Genomic DNA, 15750 nt, shown 5'->3' with positions numbered 1-15750 from the left:
TGTCTTCACTTCCTTCCCTTTATTTTAAATTCTGCAACGTGTGCCAAATTTCAGGGAAAAAGGCAGCCTTAAGATATTTGAAATGTTTTTAAAAAGAACATCTATTCACACAATTCTTAGGACTTACATGCAAGTTATTGTCCTTAATGATTCATTCTTAAAATCAATGTAGAAGACGTCATTTTTTACTTGTAAAGTTGTAAAGACATGTCTTCTCAGCTAATGGTACAATGCAAAATACCTGCTATATTATAAACTGTTACACCCACTATCCCAGCAGTCCTTCACTCCTCCCTCTCACCAAATTATCCTTCAAATATTTTGAGATTTAGGCAATAGGAGCTTTGTAGAATTTGGTTGGATTGTTCATTTTTAGGGCTAGGGATAAACAACTCGCTAACTGCATTTGTTATTTGAGATATGGGCTGAAAGGTTCTTGTAGGTGAAACATACTGCTGCTCTGTCAGTGATTGAGAGAGTGGATATTTGTGGACATGTTGCCTATCAAGCAGGCTGAATCGTCAAGCTTTTTGAGTGTTGTTGGAATTGCACTCATTCAAGCAAGTGGGGAGGATTCACTCAAACCCCTGACTTCTTTCTTGAAGTTTGTAGACTGACTCTGGGGAGTCAGGTGAGTTACACGCTACAGGATTTCTATCCTCTGACCTATTCTTGTAGCCATAGTATTGATATGGTTAGTCCAGTTCAGTTTTTGGTCAAGATAGTGGTAGTGGGGGGTTCACCAATATAATACCATTGAATGTCAAGGGGAAACAGTTAGATTTTCTCTTGTTGGAGACAGTTATGCTTGGCATCCGTTTGGAGCAAACATCATTTGTGACTTGTCGGCTTAAAGTTGGATATTGTCCAAGTCTTTCTGCATTTGGGCCCGAGACTGCTTCAGTATCTGAGCAGTCACGAATGGTGCTGAACATTGCACAATCATCAGCAAGCATCCCCAGTTCTAACCTCATGATGGTGGAAAGGTCATTGATGAATCAGTTGAAGATAACTGGATGAGGACACAACCCAAAGGAACTCCTGCAGCGATGTCCTGAAGCTGAAATGATTGATAGAATTCCAACAAACACAACCATTTCCAATGTGGCAAGCAGGACTCCAATCAGTGGAGAGTTCACCCCACCCCCATCCCCACTGCCACCAATTCCCATTGACTATAGTTTTTTGGAGGGCACTTTGATGCCACACTTGATTGAGTGTGCCTTGAATTTCAAGGGTAGTCACTCTCACTTCACCTCTGGAATTCAATTCTTTTGTCCATGTTGTAACCAGGGTTGAAAGAAACTTAGGAACAGAGTGACACTGGCAAATGCAAATTGAACTTCAGTGAGCAGTTTAATGCTAAGCAAGTTCTGCTTGATAGCACCATTGATGGTCTCTTCCATCATTTTGATTATGGATTGAGAGTAAACTAATGCGGTGGTTGGATTTCTTCTGCTTTTTGCGTACAGGACATACCTGGGCAATTTTCCACACTACAAGTATTGCAACACCACTAGAACAGCTTGGGTCAGAATGCAGCAAATTCCTTGATTTGGTTTGATTTGACTTATTTATTGTCATGTGTATCCGTCACAAAAATACAGTGAAAAGTGTTATAGTGTCACCACTCTCCAGTGCCATCTTATAACAGAGAAAAATAAACCAAAATATAGAATATAAAGGCAGAAAAATGGAGAAAGTTTCCAACTTTACTTCTTGTTATGTGCTCCATCATGGCCCATGAGCCTGATGGCCAGACACAAATCTCCTTCGCTGTGCTGCCACCACTGGAATGAAAGTCACCAATCTTTGTTACCATCTCCCATTCACTGACCCCCTTGCTAATACGAGTCCTTGCTGGACCTCAATATGCCACCGCTGCAGCCCGATTCCAATCTAGCCCAAACCCAAATCCACCACCAAAATGAGTCCACTTCAGGCCCACCTCACCAATGCAGCAACTGGGTACAAATTCACCTCTGCCACCGCCTCCTTGAATCTGTGCTGGATGCAGATGCCATCGGGAACACAAACTCACCTCTGCTGCAGCAGCCATAAGTCATGGCTAGGACCAGCTCAACATTGCAGAAGCTGCTAGGAACCCAAACACGCCTCCGACATCACTGCCATGAATCTGCACTTCTGGGTCTACTCACCACCACCAATGCCGTCTTCACCAAAAGCTAAGTAAAATAAAATAAGAGAGAAAAAAGAAAAAATAAAGAAACAAGAAGAAAAGAAATTAAATGAAAAACAGATGGAGCGGAGAAGTCCAGGCCTCAGAAGCCCTACTCCACTACCATCTCAGTGGAAGGATATACATCTTCCATGCTACTGCCAATATGCTGTCAGTGTCCATAACCTTTGCAGTATCCATTTTCTCCAGCTATTCATTGACACCAATCAGCATTCCGTAAAGACCACTCCCTCCGTGACTCCCTCGTCAGATCCACACCCCCCACCAACCCAACCTCCACTCCCGGCACCTTCCCCTGCAACCGCAGGAGGTGCAAGACTTGCGCCCACACCTCCCCCCTCACCTCCCTCCAAGGCCCCAAAGGAAACTTCTATATCCGCCACAGATTCACCTGCACCTCCACACACATCATCTATTGCATCCTCTGCACCCGATGTGGCCTCCTCTATATTGGGGAGACAGGCCGGCTACTTGCGGAGCGTTTCAGAGAACACCTCTGGGACACCCGGACCAACCAACCCAACCACCCTGTGGCTCAACATTTCAATTCCCCCTCCCACTCCACCAAGGATATGCAGGTCTTTGGACTCCTCCATCGCCAGACCACAACAAAACGACGGTTGGAGGAAGAGCGCCTCATCTTCCGCCTAGGAACCCTCCAACCACAAGGGATGAACTCGGATTTCACCAGTTTCCTCATTTCCCCTCCCCCCACCTTGTCTCAGTCTAATCCATCGAATTCAGCATCGCCTTCCTAACCTGCAATCTTCTTCCCGACCTCTCCGCCCCCACCCCAGTCTGACCTATCACCCTCACCTTGACCTCTTTCCACCTATCACATTTCCAACGCCCCTCCCCCCTACCTTTTATCTTAGCCTGCTGGACAAACTTTCCTCATTCCTGAAGAAGGGCTTATGCCCGAAACGTCGATTCTCCTGTTCCCTGGATGCTGCCTGACCTGCTGCGCTTTTCCAGCAACACATTTTCAGCTCTGATCTCCAGCATCTGCAGACCTCACTTTCTCCACCAAGTGGAGGGAATTAAGTTGACTGGAAGGCTGCCATCTATGACAAATAGAAAAGAAGCAGTTAAGTCAACCTACCAAGTTAATAAGGAAGCAAAATATCTCGTAAATTTTTACTATAAAGTGCTATATACTGCATCATATTTTGTTTTGCTGGGTATTGGAAATGTTTTAAACTGTTAAACATAGATAGTTTTGTTTTACTTCCTTTTGAATAAAAGATTTCTCTTTTTTTTATTAGAACTAAATCTTGAGCCTGGCATGCTTATGTTTCATTGAAAGATCACTACATTAAATTTTCAAATAAAGAATTAAAATATGATCTATCAAACAAGATTTCATTCTGAGATTTGACTTGTTCAGTAAAACTGCAGCTGGGATCCTAACATCTTCTGCTGCAAGTTCTTCTTTTGGAGCATACACAAATGACTGTTTTTGGTACAATGAGACATGGAAACTTCTGTCAAGAAGGATAATGGGATGCCTATACATGGACCATTAACATCGTACACTGAACAATCCATGTTGAGCACATAGAGTAGGAGATCACAGTATGGTAGGATCGGACACCTTACCCCACACCCTTAATCCCTAAATGATTGAAGAAAGGCAACAATCCGTAAAACAACATATTCTAAAATACTTACAATTCAATGAGTGAGGTGAGCAGCTCTAGTGCTATATAGCCTATAAGGAATTAGAACACGTTTGCAAATTTTGGAGTAGTGAGGTTTTGGATACTTTTGGGGGGTGGGGGGAAATGAGTTACCAGGGGTAAGCTATGGGGTCTGGCACAGAGTCTATCCCTGTTCTTCAGAAGGGAAGGAGGGGGTGGGAGAAGAGCAGAGCTTTAGTCATTGGGGACTCTATAGTTAGGAGGACAGATAGGAGGTTCTGTGGGAACGAGAAAGACTCACGGTTTGTGTGTTGCTTTCCAGGTGCCACAGTTCATGATGTCTCAGATCATGTTTTCGGGATCCTTAAGGGGGAGTGGGAGCACGTCGTGGTCCACATAGGCACGAACAACATAGTTAAGAAAAGGGATGAGGATTTAAGGCAGAAATTCAGGGAGCTAGAACAAACAGTTGTTATCTCTGGTTGGTTACCTGTACCACATGCTAGCAAGACAAGGAATAGGGAGAGAGAGGAGTTGAACACATGGCTACAGGAATGGTGCAGGAGGCAGGGTTTCGGATACCTGGATAATTGGGGCTCATTCTGGGGTAGGTGGGACCTCTACAACCAGGAAGGTCTACGCCTGAACCAGAGGGGTAGGGGAATGTGCTAATACTCTTCGGGAGGGTTTAAACTAATTCAGCAGGGGAAAGGGAACCTAAATTGTAATTCCAATGGCCAGGAGGTTGAGAGTAGTGAGGTCAGAAATAAGATTTGAAGGTCATCACAAGAGGGTACTGACAATCAGGAAAGTGTTCTAATTCCTTATAGGCTATATAAGCACTAGAGCTGCTCACCTCACTCATTGACTTCAACGCCAGGATCATCTGGAATAAGGTGGATGAACTTGCAGCATGGATTGGTACCTGGGACTTCGATGTTGTGGTCATTTTGGAGACAGGGATAGAGCAGGGACAGGAATGGTTGTAGCAGGCTTCAGGATTTAGATGTTTCAGTAAGAACAGAGAAGATGGTAAAATAGGGGGAGGTGTGGCATTGTTAGTCAAGGACAGCATTACGGTGGCAGAAAGGACATTTGGAGACTCGTCTACTGAGGTAGTTTCCTGATACAGTATATAGATACGTTAACAAGGAACGAGGCCATATTAGATTTGGTACTGAGTAATGAACCCAACCAGGTGTTAGATTTGGAGGTAGATGAGCACTTTGGTGATAGTGATCACAATTTGTTTATGTTTACTTTAGCAATGGAAAGGGAGAGGTATATACCGCAGGGCAAGAGTTATAGATGGGGGAAAGACAATTATGATGCCATTAGGCAAGTTTTAGGGTGCATAAGATGGGGAAGGAAACTGCAAGGGATGGGCACAATTGAAATGTGGAGCTTATTCAAGGAACAGCTACTGCGGGGCCTTGATAAGTACATACCTGTTGGGTAGGGAGGAAGTGGTTGAGCGAGGGAGCTGTGACTTACCAAAGAAGTTGAATCTCTTGTCAAGAGGAAGAAGAAGCTTATGTTAGGATAAGACATGAAGGCTCAACTAGGGTGCTTGAGAATTACAAACCAGCCAGGAAAGGCCTAAAGGGAGAGCTAAGAAGAGCCAGGAGGGGTCATGAGAAGTCATTGGCAGACAAGTCATTGGCAGAAGTCAAGGAAGACCGTAAAGCTTTCCATAGGCATATCAGGAATAAAAGAATGATTAAAGTAAGATTAGGACCAATCAAGAGCATAGTGGGAAGTTGTGCACAGAGTCCAACGAGCTAGAGGAAGTGCTCAATGAATATTTTTCATCAGTATTCATACTGGAAAAAGTCAATATTGTCGAGGAGAATACTGAGATACAAGCTACTAGACTAGATGAGGTTGAGGTGCATAAAGAGGAGGTTTCAGCAATTCTGGAAAGTGTAAAAAATACGCAAGTCCCGTGGGCTGGATAGGATTGATTCTAGGATTCTCTGGGAAGCCAGGGAGGAGATTGTAGAGTCTTTGGCTTTGATCTTTATGTTGTCATTGTCTATAGGAATAGTGCCAGAAGACTGGAGGATAGCAAATTTGTCCCCTTGTTCAAGAAGGGGAGTAGAGACAACCCTGGAAATTATAGACCAGTGAGCCTTACTTCAGTTGTGGGTAAAGTGTTGGAAAAGATAAGAGATAGGATTTATAAACATCTAGAAAGGAATAAATTGATTAGGGATAGTCAACACGGTGAAGGGTAGGTTGTGCCCCACAAACCATATTGAGTTCTTTGAGAAGATGACCAAACAGATAGATGAGGGTAAAGCGGTTGATGTGGTGTATATGGATTTCAGTAAGACATTTGATAAAGTTCTCCAATTTCTAAATCAGAAATTGGCTAGTTGAAAGACGTCAGAGGGTGGTGGTTGATGGGAAATGTTGTTCCTGGTATTCAGTTACTAGTGGGTTACCGCAAGGATCTGTTTTGGGGCCACTGCTGTTTGTCATTTTGATAAATGGCTTAGATGAGGGCATAGAAGGATAGTTTCGTAAATGCGCAGATGACACTAAGGTCAGTGGAGTTGTGCATTGTGCTGAAGGATGTTGCATTTTGCAGAGGGACATAAATGTGCTGCAAAGCTAGGCTGAGAGGTGGCAAATGGAGTTTAATGTGGATAAGTGTGAGGTGATTTGTTTTGGAAGGAGCAATAGGAATAAAGAGTACTGGTCTAATGTTAAGATTCTTGGTAGTGTAGATGAACAGAGAGGGATCTCGGTGTCCATGTACACAAATCCCTGAAAGTTGCCACCCAGGCTGATGGGGTTGTTCAGAAGGCATATGGTGTGTTAGCTTTTATTGGTTGAGGGATTGAGTTTCGGAGCCATGAGGTCATGTTGCAGCTGTACAAAACTCTGGTGCGGCCACACTTGGAATATTGTGTACAGTTCTGGTCACCGCATTATAGGAAGGATGTGGAAGGGTTGGAAAGGGTTCAGAGGAGATTAATAAGCATATTGCCTAGTATGGAGTGAAGGTCTTATGAGGAAAGGCTGAGGGACTTGAGGCTGTTTTCGTTATAGAAGAAGAAGTTTGAGAGGTGACTTAATAGAGACATATAAAATAATGGGAGGGTTAGACAGGGTGGACAGTGAGAGTCTTTTTCCTCAGATGGTGATTGCTAGCACAAGGGGACATAGCTTTAAATTGAGGCCTGATAGATATAGGACAGATGTCAGATGTTTCTTTACTCAGAGAGTAGTTAGGACTTAGGTTACCCTACCTACAACTGTAGTAGACTTGCCAACTTTTAGGGCATTTAAATGGTTATTGTATAAACATATGGATGAAAATGGAACAATATAGGTTAGATGGGCTTCAGATTGGTTTCATAGATTGGCACAACATTGAGGGCCGAAGGGCCTGTACTACGCTGTAATGTTCTTTGTTCTACGACTGTAGATGACACTTGAAAAGATCGCCTATGTTCAGTTTTGACTGGCATTAATTTGTAAGGATGAATATCATAATCAGGATTGCTTGTGCCTAGATTTCTGTTTGACCATGCACGTAAGTTTTGTGAGGCAGGTGTCCTTAATCTAGAAGATGAAAGTTTCTGATTAATGCAACCACCCATTGAAGGAGCTCACATCACACACAAGTGGACATTGCTTGAATCTAAACAAAATTTATTCTGTCCACTACAGGTGTGCTGGTTACAAGTTTCATTTTCATTATGCATTTGCAACTCAAATGGAGATGGAAGGAAACATGGCTAACACATGAGAGTGAGTCACAGGCTCTGTATGTTCTTCTAGGTACACCTCACCCACCCACCACACTCCCAACCCCACCCCTCCAAGTGTCATGTTTCTTTCTGCATTGTGTTTGCTCTCAAACCCATCAGGTTTGAACCTCTCCACATTCCAATCTGACCATCTTATTTAACTGTACATCTCCATACTTTATCCCTTGAGCTGTATGCCTACTGCCCAATGTAGTAAGGCACTATCCTCTGTCAGAGCAAGATGGTGATGATGACTGTCAATAACCTAACTTTCCAAAGTACTCAATGACCTACCATGCACTATCATCTCCCACCTTAACATTTTGAGTTGCGCCCCTTTCAAGTGACTGCCCCTGTTTCCCAGATGACTCCAATCCCCACACTTGACTTCCCAACTTCCATATCACAGCAGTAGCCCCGATAACCTCCCTTCAATTCACTGAGCCCCAGAAATGGGTGTGGCCCATCCACCAACCAACTTGGAATGTCAATCCCAACTGCTTGTAGACCAGACCCCAGTCTGATCTCTGCACACTTCTCCCAATTAAATTGCCACTAATCCTTGGACAGGTTGGACTCTATGTGCTCAACTGACTGGACCCATTCAGCAGACTGTAGCGAGATAAATACCACACCTTGATCACATCAAATGGCTGACTGATCATGTCCAAGCCTCTGAACTGGGGTCAAATGCTGCCCTTGATTGACTGTGGCAGGACTTGCCCTGACTGACCATTGACCCCTTTGACTGGACTAAGGACCACTCCTCTTTGACTTTCAGGCATGGCCATTTTGTTGAAGCACATGCAATGAATTTGCCACGTAAGCTGTTTGGTGTAGGTGTGACATTGATCTCACATGGTGCCTTACAGCAACATGTCTGTCCCCTTGACTGATCACTACTGGAAAATATGGCAAACTGTCTGGCTGTCTACACTAAAAAGCAAGGCAAGACAGAAGGAGCCTGTAAATACTGAATGAAGACGCCATGCATAAACAGACAAGGCAAGGCAGAGATGCTGTGAGCATCCAAATAAGTAAGTGATCACTAAAAAATGACAGAGATGCATCCTGTTCTGATGCATGAGATGAGTGTCTGTCGACGCAAAGTATTAGCATTGCAATGTTAGGTATTAGTGCATTCCAAAGTCCCGTATTAAAGTAGTGAACTTTATTAATAGTTGGTCCAATGTGTGCCATGATGTGGTGGGGCTGATGCTTTGCTGATGCCAACCTCTAAGGACAGAGAAGCAAGCGGATGCTGCCCATGGAGCATGGTCTGAAATGTTGGAAAATAGTGGCCAAAATGGATGCATAGAGAAGACACTGACGAACTGTAGCCAACAGCTAACTACTGACTTTCATACTGGGAATTGTGCCTTCTATTTTACTTCTGATACCTGGGAAAAGGGCATTCTGATTATTACTGAGGTCATATTAAGTAATAATAAGGTGTTAATGAATGCAAATAAATCCCTAGCTACACACTAGCAAGACTCATCCATTTGTTAAAACATTATGTGGAAAATCTGATATTTTTCCCTCAAAGTCTAGACTCTGTGCCATTTGTGTCATATTTTACTAACTGTCCCGCCATTTCCCATGTTGCTCAGAGGCTGGAAAAACATTCTATCAATTGTTGTTAGGCACTGTTTAAATATTTTGTGTGTCATGCCTCATTTTCACTGTTTTTCTTGCTTCCAGGATTTATAAATCTTGTAAATAAATGTGCTTACTTGACTTCAGACTGAATCATGTATTTTACTTTCCTTTATGGGTAGAAGTACAAAGTAAGAACCTATAACTTCTCTTGCAAAATCATCATGATAAAAGAGTAATTGTTGGACCAGTAGCACACTAATCCTATTCACTAATCCTTCAGGGTGTGCACTTAGGGTTGATGGAAGTTCTGTTTCACTGCAAACACAAAGAGAGAGAATTGGGAAAGCATCCAAATTGTAATACAATCTTACCCCAGTAGTCAACATGACCCCTGCTTGGCTTAATTTACAGAATAGTTTGCTTCTGCGAAAACTCCCCTGTGAAATGGCAGTGAATACATATGGATCAAAGAAAGCTGCCTATTGCAACAAGGAAAGATTTTATGCATATGGTTTGAAGTAATTGCACATCTGTACTTTTCACGTGCCAGGGTATTTTTTTGTTATATAATTGTGTCACTATTTTGGGTGCACTGCACTCTGTTTCTCCAAGCACTTCTTGCTGCTAAATATGTTTGAGCTTCACAGAATTTTCCTTCATTCATCATCTTTATTTGTAACGTGAATAAAATACACATATCTCCAAAATGTATTGTTTTATGATAGAAGATGAAGGAAATCCTTGACACAGAATGCAAACTGTGCAGCATTTTGTTTGTTTTATGAGTTGCATTATTATATCCCAAAGATATGCTTTAATAAGGAAATGCTATATTTGCCCAGATTTCCTGCGGTAAATGCAGCAAAACTGTTAATGCTCACTGTGATTTCTCCACTGAAAACTGATTGCAACTTTGGGAGAATGCACTTGTGCAGAATAATGTGGAAATTCACAAACGGCATTTGTTAAATCTATGCTGCTTCACTGAGTAATCTGTAGACTGCAGTCTTAATTTTCTTGAAAATTTAAGTTTTCATCATCTTACTGTAAATACCCTTATAAAAGTTGCACCTTGTTGAAGGACATCCAAAAGGTTTACAATGGCGTGCAAACTTCATAATTACGGCTAAACACCCTTACAAGCCATAGTAACCAACATATTCATGGAACGGGAAATTTCTCCACATTGGATTAAAATATAGTCTAAAACAAAGATAAACTATCAGTCATTTTCTTACCATCTCAAAATTTAAATTTAAAGTGAAGTGATTTCACGATTTTAATTTCCTAGTGCTGCTATCTGTGAGAAGAGTCAAAGAATCCTGGAGGTTCACAGGACAGAAAAAGGCACTTCAGCTCATCCAGTCTGCGATGGTCAAAAACAACCATCTAACTATTCTGATCACATTTTCCAGTACTTGGCCCATTGCCTTGTGTGCCTTGGTGTTGCAAATGCACATCTTTGTACTTATTAAATGTTGAGGATTTCTGCTTTACAACTCTTATAGGCAGTGAGTTCCAGCTTCCCAGCACACTCCGTTGAAAAATTGTTTCCTCACATCCCCACTAAACCTCTTGCCCCTTTACATTAAATCTGTTCCCCATGGTCATTGATCTCTACACCCAGCTCATTCCTGTATACCTTACCAATGCCTCTCAAGTTTAAATATTGCAGTTACGTACCCCCTCAGTCTATTCTGCTCCAACGCAGGTAACATCCTCGACACCCTCTCCAATCACATCCCTCCTGCAATGTGGATTCCAGACGCGCACACAATACTCCAACTGTGGCCTGACCAGCATCTTATACAGTTCCAGTGTAACCTCTCTGCTCTTAAACTATATGTCGCGGCTGATAAAGGTAAGTATCTCATGACAATCTCCCATGGGGGACCTTATCAAAAGCCTTGCTAAAGTCCACATAGACTACATCAAACACATTGTCTTCATCTCTCATAGACATGACATTTAAAACCATGCTGACTATTTGCTTTGCCCCTCCAAGTGCAGATTAATTCTGTCCCTCAGAATTGTTTCCAATTGGTTCCCACTAGCGTTGGACTGACTAGCTTGTAGTTTCCTGGTTTATCAATTTCTCCTTCTTGAATTTCAGCACTGCACTTTATGTGACCATTAAAATGTACCTACTTTTCAGCCTGTCAGCCCACTCAGAACCTTCTGTCTATGCTAATTTCTTTAATTATATTACAATCCTTTTCCATGATTTCTACACCCATGTTGCCCTTCCCATTAGTGAACACAAACACACCAAACCTCACATATGTCCTCCAGCTGCACACAAATTCCCACTGTGCTTATTAATGGGCTCTAGTCTTTCCTAGTTGTCCCTTAACGTGCTTGTAAATAATACAGCTCCTTCCCTGCTGTTATTAGACTGTTGAATGGACCTCTTTAATTTCAAACCTATTGTTGATCTTGCTTTGTGCACCTCCTGTGCAACCATAACGTTGTGTGCCTTGGCCTGTCTAAGCGCCCTATGATCTGTATGTACTGTTTGCTATGATCTGTCTGCACTGCTCACAAAACAAAACTTTTTGCTGCACTTAGATACATATGACAATAAATCAAATCAAATTTGGAATTTTTCTTTCTTTACCTACTATTATTCTTTCCTGCCCCATATTGCACTCCTAATTTCCTTTTTAAGATTGCACATTCTATACTCCATCAGAGCTAATTCTGTTTTGAGACCTCCGTATCTGTCATGAATCTCCCCTTTTTTAAAATCTTTATACAATCCTATGTAACTCTCGATTCGGAGAGTTCACTAGATTTGTTGGTTGCACCCTTTGTTATGATTGGAACACATTGGTCCTGTACTCTCCCTAATTTCTTCTTGAGTGCTTCCCACTGCTTTCACACAGATTTAACTAAAAGTATCTGCTCCCAATCCACCCTTGCCAAATCATATCTGATCTTATGAAAATCAACTTTCCCCCAGTTTAGAAATTTGAATTCAGGGACATCTTTCTCCTTTTCCATAACAATCTTGAATCTAACAGGGTTATGATCGCTGCCCTTAAAATACTCCTCCATTGATACTGCAAGTGCTTGCCCTGCTTCATTATTAAAAGTTAAGTGCAAGACTGTCACTTCTCTTGTAGACACTTCTACATACTGGCTTAAAAGGATGCGTTTTAAGAATGTCAGTCCCTTTAAAACCTTTCACACTATGACTACCCTGGGAAAGTTGAAATCCCCCCCTTTCACTACCCTATTACATTTAGTTAAAAATCACATACCACCAGGTTATAGACCAACATGTTTATTTGGAAGCACTAGCTCTCGAAAGCTAGTGATTCCAAATAAACCTGTTGGACTATAACCTAGTGTTGTGTGATTTTTAACTTTGCTGAAAATGTGTTGCTGGAACAGCACAGCAGGTCAGGCAGCATCCAGGGAACAGGAGAAGCGACGTTTCGGGCATAAGCCCTTCTTCAGGAAATGTCGATTCTCCTGTTCCCTGGATGCTGCCTGACCTGCTGCGCTGTTCCAGCAACACATTTTCAGCTCTGATCTCCAGCATCTGTAGACCTCACTTTCTCCTCAATGATTTTTAACTTTATCCACCCCAGTCCAACACCTGCACCTCCAAATCACTTACATTTCCACTTCTTTGAACACATTTTGCTGCTTGTTCTGATTCATGGCAAAATATCATCTTGATTTGGAGTCATAGAGCTGCAAAGAATGGAAACTGACCTTTCAGTCCAACTCGTCCATGCTATCCTAAATTAATCTAGTCCCATTTGCCAGCAATTGGCCCATATCCCTCCAAACCCTTCATATTCATATACCCATCCTGATGCCTTTTAAATGTTGTAATTGTACCAGCCCTCACCACTTCCTCTGACAGCTCATTCTACACACGCAACACCCTCTGCGAGAAAATGTTGCCCCTTAGATCCTTTTTAAATCTTTACCCTCTCACCTTAAACTAATGCTCTCTAATTTGGACTCTCCAACTCTGGGGAAAAAGGACCTATCTTTGTCACTCATGATTTTATAAACCCCATAGCCTCTGACGCTCCAAGGAAAGTAGCCCCAAATTGTTCCAGCTCTCCCTAGAGCACAAACCCTCTAATCATGGCAACAACTCTTATCAATCTTTTCTAAACCCTTTCAAGTTTTGCAACATCTTTCCTATAGCAGGGAGATCAGAATTGAACCAAAAGTCACCTAACTAACGTCCAATGTTCTCCACTAGGTGCTAAGCAAACTCCTTCCAGTAAAAAAAAACACACAGCAAATTATCTGCTAAACTGGGTCCTAACCAGACCCTCTACAAAAATATACTAAACTGAAACCAACGTGCTCCACAGGATCCTAGGAAGGATCACATTACTGGAAGCAGTCACAATCCACTCCACTAGACCACTGGACCACTCAAATATAAGAAACCTGCGAGGAAGCGGGGTAAGCATGCCGGCCTGCAAGTAAGACTGAGACTACGTGGTTTCAAGACCCCCCCCCCTTCCTAGCTTACTCCTAGCAAAGGTAAAATCTCTGGAGAACAAATGGACAAACTCCGATCAAGGCTCATCTTTCAGCGTGAACTGTGGAGCTGCTGCATACTCTGCTTCACAGAAACCTGGCTCAACCCATTCCATTCCCGACTGCGCACTTCAAGCTGATGGTTTTTCTATCCATCGTACAGCGTCCTCAGGTAAGGCAAAGGGTGGAGGGGTTGGCTTTTGAATCAACAACTTGTGGGACACGGACATTGCAATCCTGAGCAGCCATTGCTCCCCAAATCTTGAATTTCTCACCATCAAATGCCGCCCCTTCTATCTACCACAGGAATCTACCACTGCTATACGAACTGCTATGTACATATCGCCATAAGCAAAGGTTGAGGAAGCTCTGGATATGCTGTACTCCACCACTAACACCCTGGAGATGGAACATCCCAAGGCCCTGTTTATCGTAACTGGCGACTTCAAGCAAGCCAATCTAAGGTGTTACCCAAGTACCACCAGAACATTACCTGCCCCACCAGGGGGGCCCGTACATTTTAGACCACTGCTACACCGCTGTGAAAGATGCCTACCACTCCAACCACGCCCTCATTTCGGGAACTCTGACCACAATGCCATGCTTACAGGCAAAAGCTCAAGCAGGAGACCACCTTGCGGTTACAGTTCCAGTGCTGGTCCGAGGTGGCACAGGGTCAACCCCAGTGCTATTTGGAATCGGCTGATTGGGCATGTTCAAACAGTCCGCAGGTACCTTGGTCGATTACGCCACCACAATCACAGGCTTTATCAGCAAGTGTGTGGAAGACTGCATACCAAGGAAGTCAATCCAGGTGCTGCCCAGCAGGAAGCTCTCGATGAATCAGGACATATAGAACCTGCTAAAAACTAGGTGTGAGGCCTTCAGATCAGGAGACGCACTCAAATATAAGGAATCCAAGTACGACCTTCACAGAGCCATTAAGACAGCTAAGGACCAATACCGATCCGAACTAAAGACCCAGACAGATACCCGGCAACTACAGCAAGGACTGAATGACATCACAACTTCTAAAAAGAGACAGTGCAAGACAGCAGATGATGACACATCCCTCTCAGATTGTCTCAACGCCTTCGATGCTCACTTTGAGCAGAATTTCGGTGGACAGGTAACACCTATTCCGACAAGTCCTGACAAAACTATCCCAGCAGTCACTGCAGAGATCAGATCAGTTTTCTTTCGTGTGAATCCAAGGAAAGCGATGGGACCAGTCGGAGTACCAGGCCACGCACTCAGAGCATACGCAGATCAACTGGCAGAGGTCTGCACAGACATAGTCAACCTCTCCCTGCCTGTTTCAAGAGGCCCAACATCATCCCTGTGCCTAAAGGTCATGCAGTATGTCTCAATGTCTATTGCCCAGTGGTCTTAACTTTGGTGGTCATGAAGTGCTTTGAAAGGCAGGTCATGGCATTAATCAACTCCAGCCTCCCCACTACTCTTGACCCACTCCAATTTGCCTATCGGACCAACAGATACACTTCATATGCCATATCACTTGCCCTTCATTCCTCCCTAGAACATCTTGACACCAAGAACAGCTACGTAAGAATCCTATTCATTGACTACAGTTCAACCTTCAACACTATTATCCCCTCGAGACTGATTAGTAAACTTCGTGATCTCAGACTAAGCCCCATTCTCTGCAACTGGATCCTCAATTTCTTGACCCATAGACCACAATCAGTGAAGACTGGGGACAATATTTCATCCTCAGTATTACTCAACACTGGAGCCCCCCAGGGGTGCGTACTCATCCCCTTACTGTACTGTACTCACTATATATCCATGACTGTATCGCCAAATACCAGACTAATGCCATTTACAAGTTTGCTGATGACACCACCATAGTCGGTCAAATCTTAGATGGCAACAAAACAGACTATCGACGGGAGGTGGAAGACCTGGAGAAATGGTGCACGGAGAACAACCTAGCTCTCAATGCCAGCAAAACCAAGGAACTCATTATTGACTTTCGGCAGGACGTTACTCATGCCCCCCCTACACCTTA

General features: G+C 43.1%; 1 long non-coding RNA gene across 1 annotated transcript in view; it reads right to left on the bottom strand.

Moving 5' to 3' along the window:
- The window catches only part of LOC148148767 (uncharacterized), a 39834-nt gene that overhangs the window by 11932 nt on the left and 12152 nt on the right, over positions 1-15750 (bottom strand). Inside the window, exons 2-3 of the long non-coding RNA XR_015758615.1 lie at positions 3064-3264; positions 2042-2186 (exon numbers count right to left, since the gene is read on the bottom strand). This is a non-coding gene — a long non-coding RNA (uncharacterized LOC148148767). The remainder of the gene's footprint in view (positions 1-2041; positions 2187-3063; positions 3265-15750) is intronic.

This window comes from Chiloscyllium plagiosum, unplaced genomic scaffold, assembly GCF_037043375.1.
Source record: "Chiloscyllium plagiosum isolate Xiang-an unplaced genomic scaffold, Cpla_swu_hap1 HiC_scaffold_11, whole genome shotgun sequence".
NCBI lineage: Eukaryota > Metazoa > Chordata > Chondrichthyes > Orectolobiformes > Hemiscylliidae > Chiloscyllium > Chiloscyllium plagiosum.
This window is presented reverse-complemented; position numbering and strand designations above follow the sequence as displayed.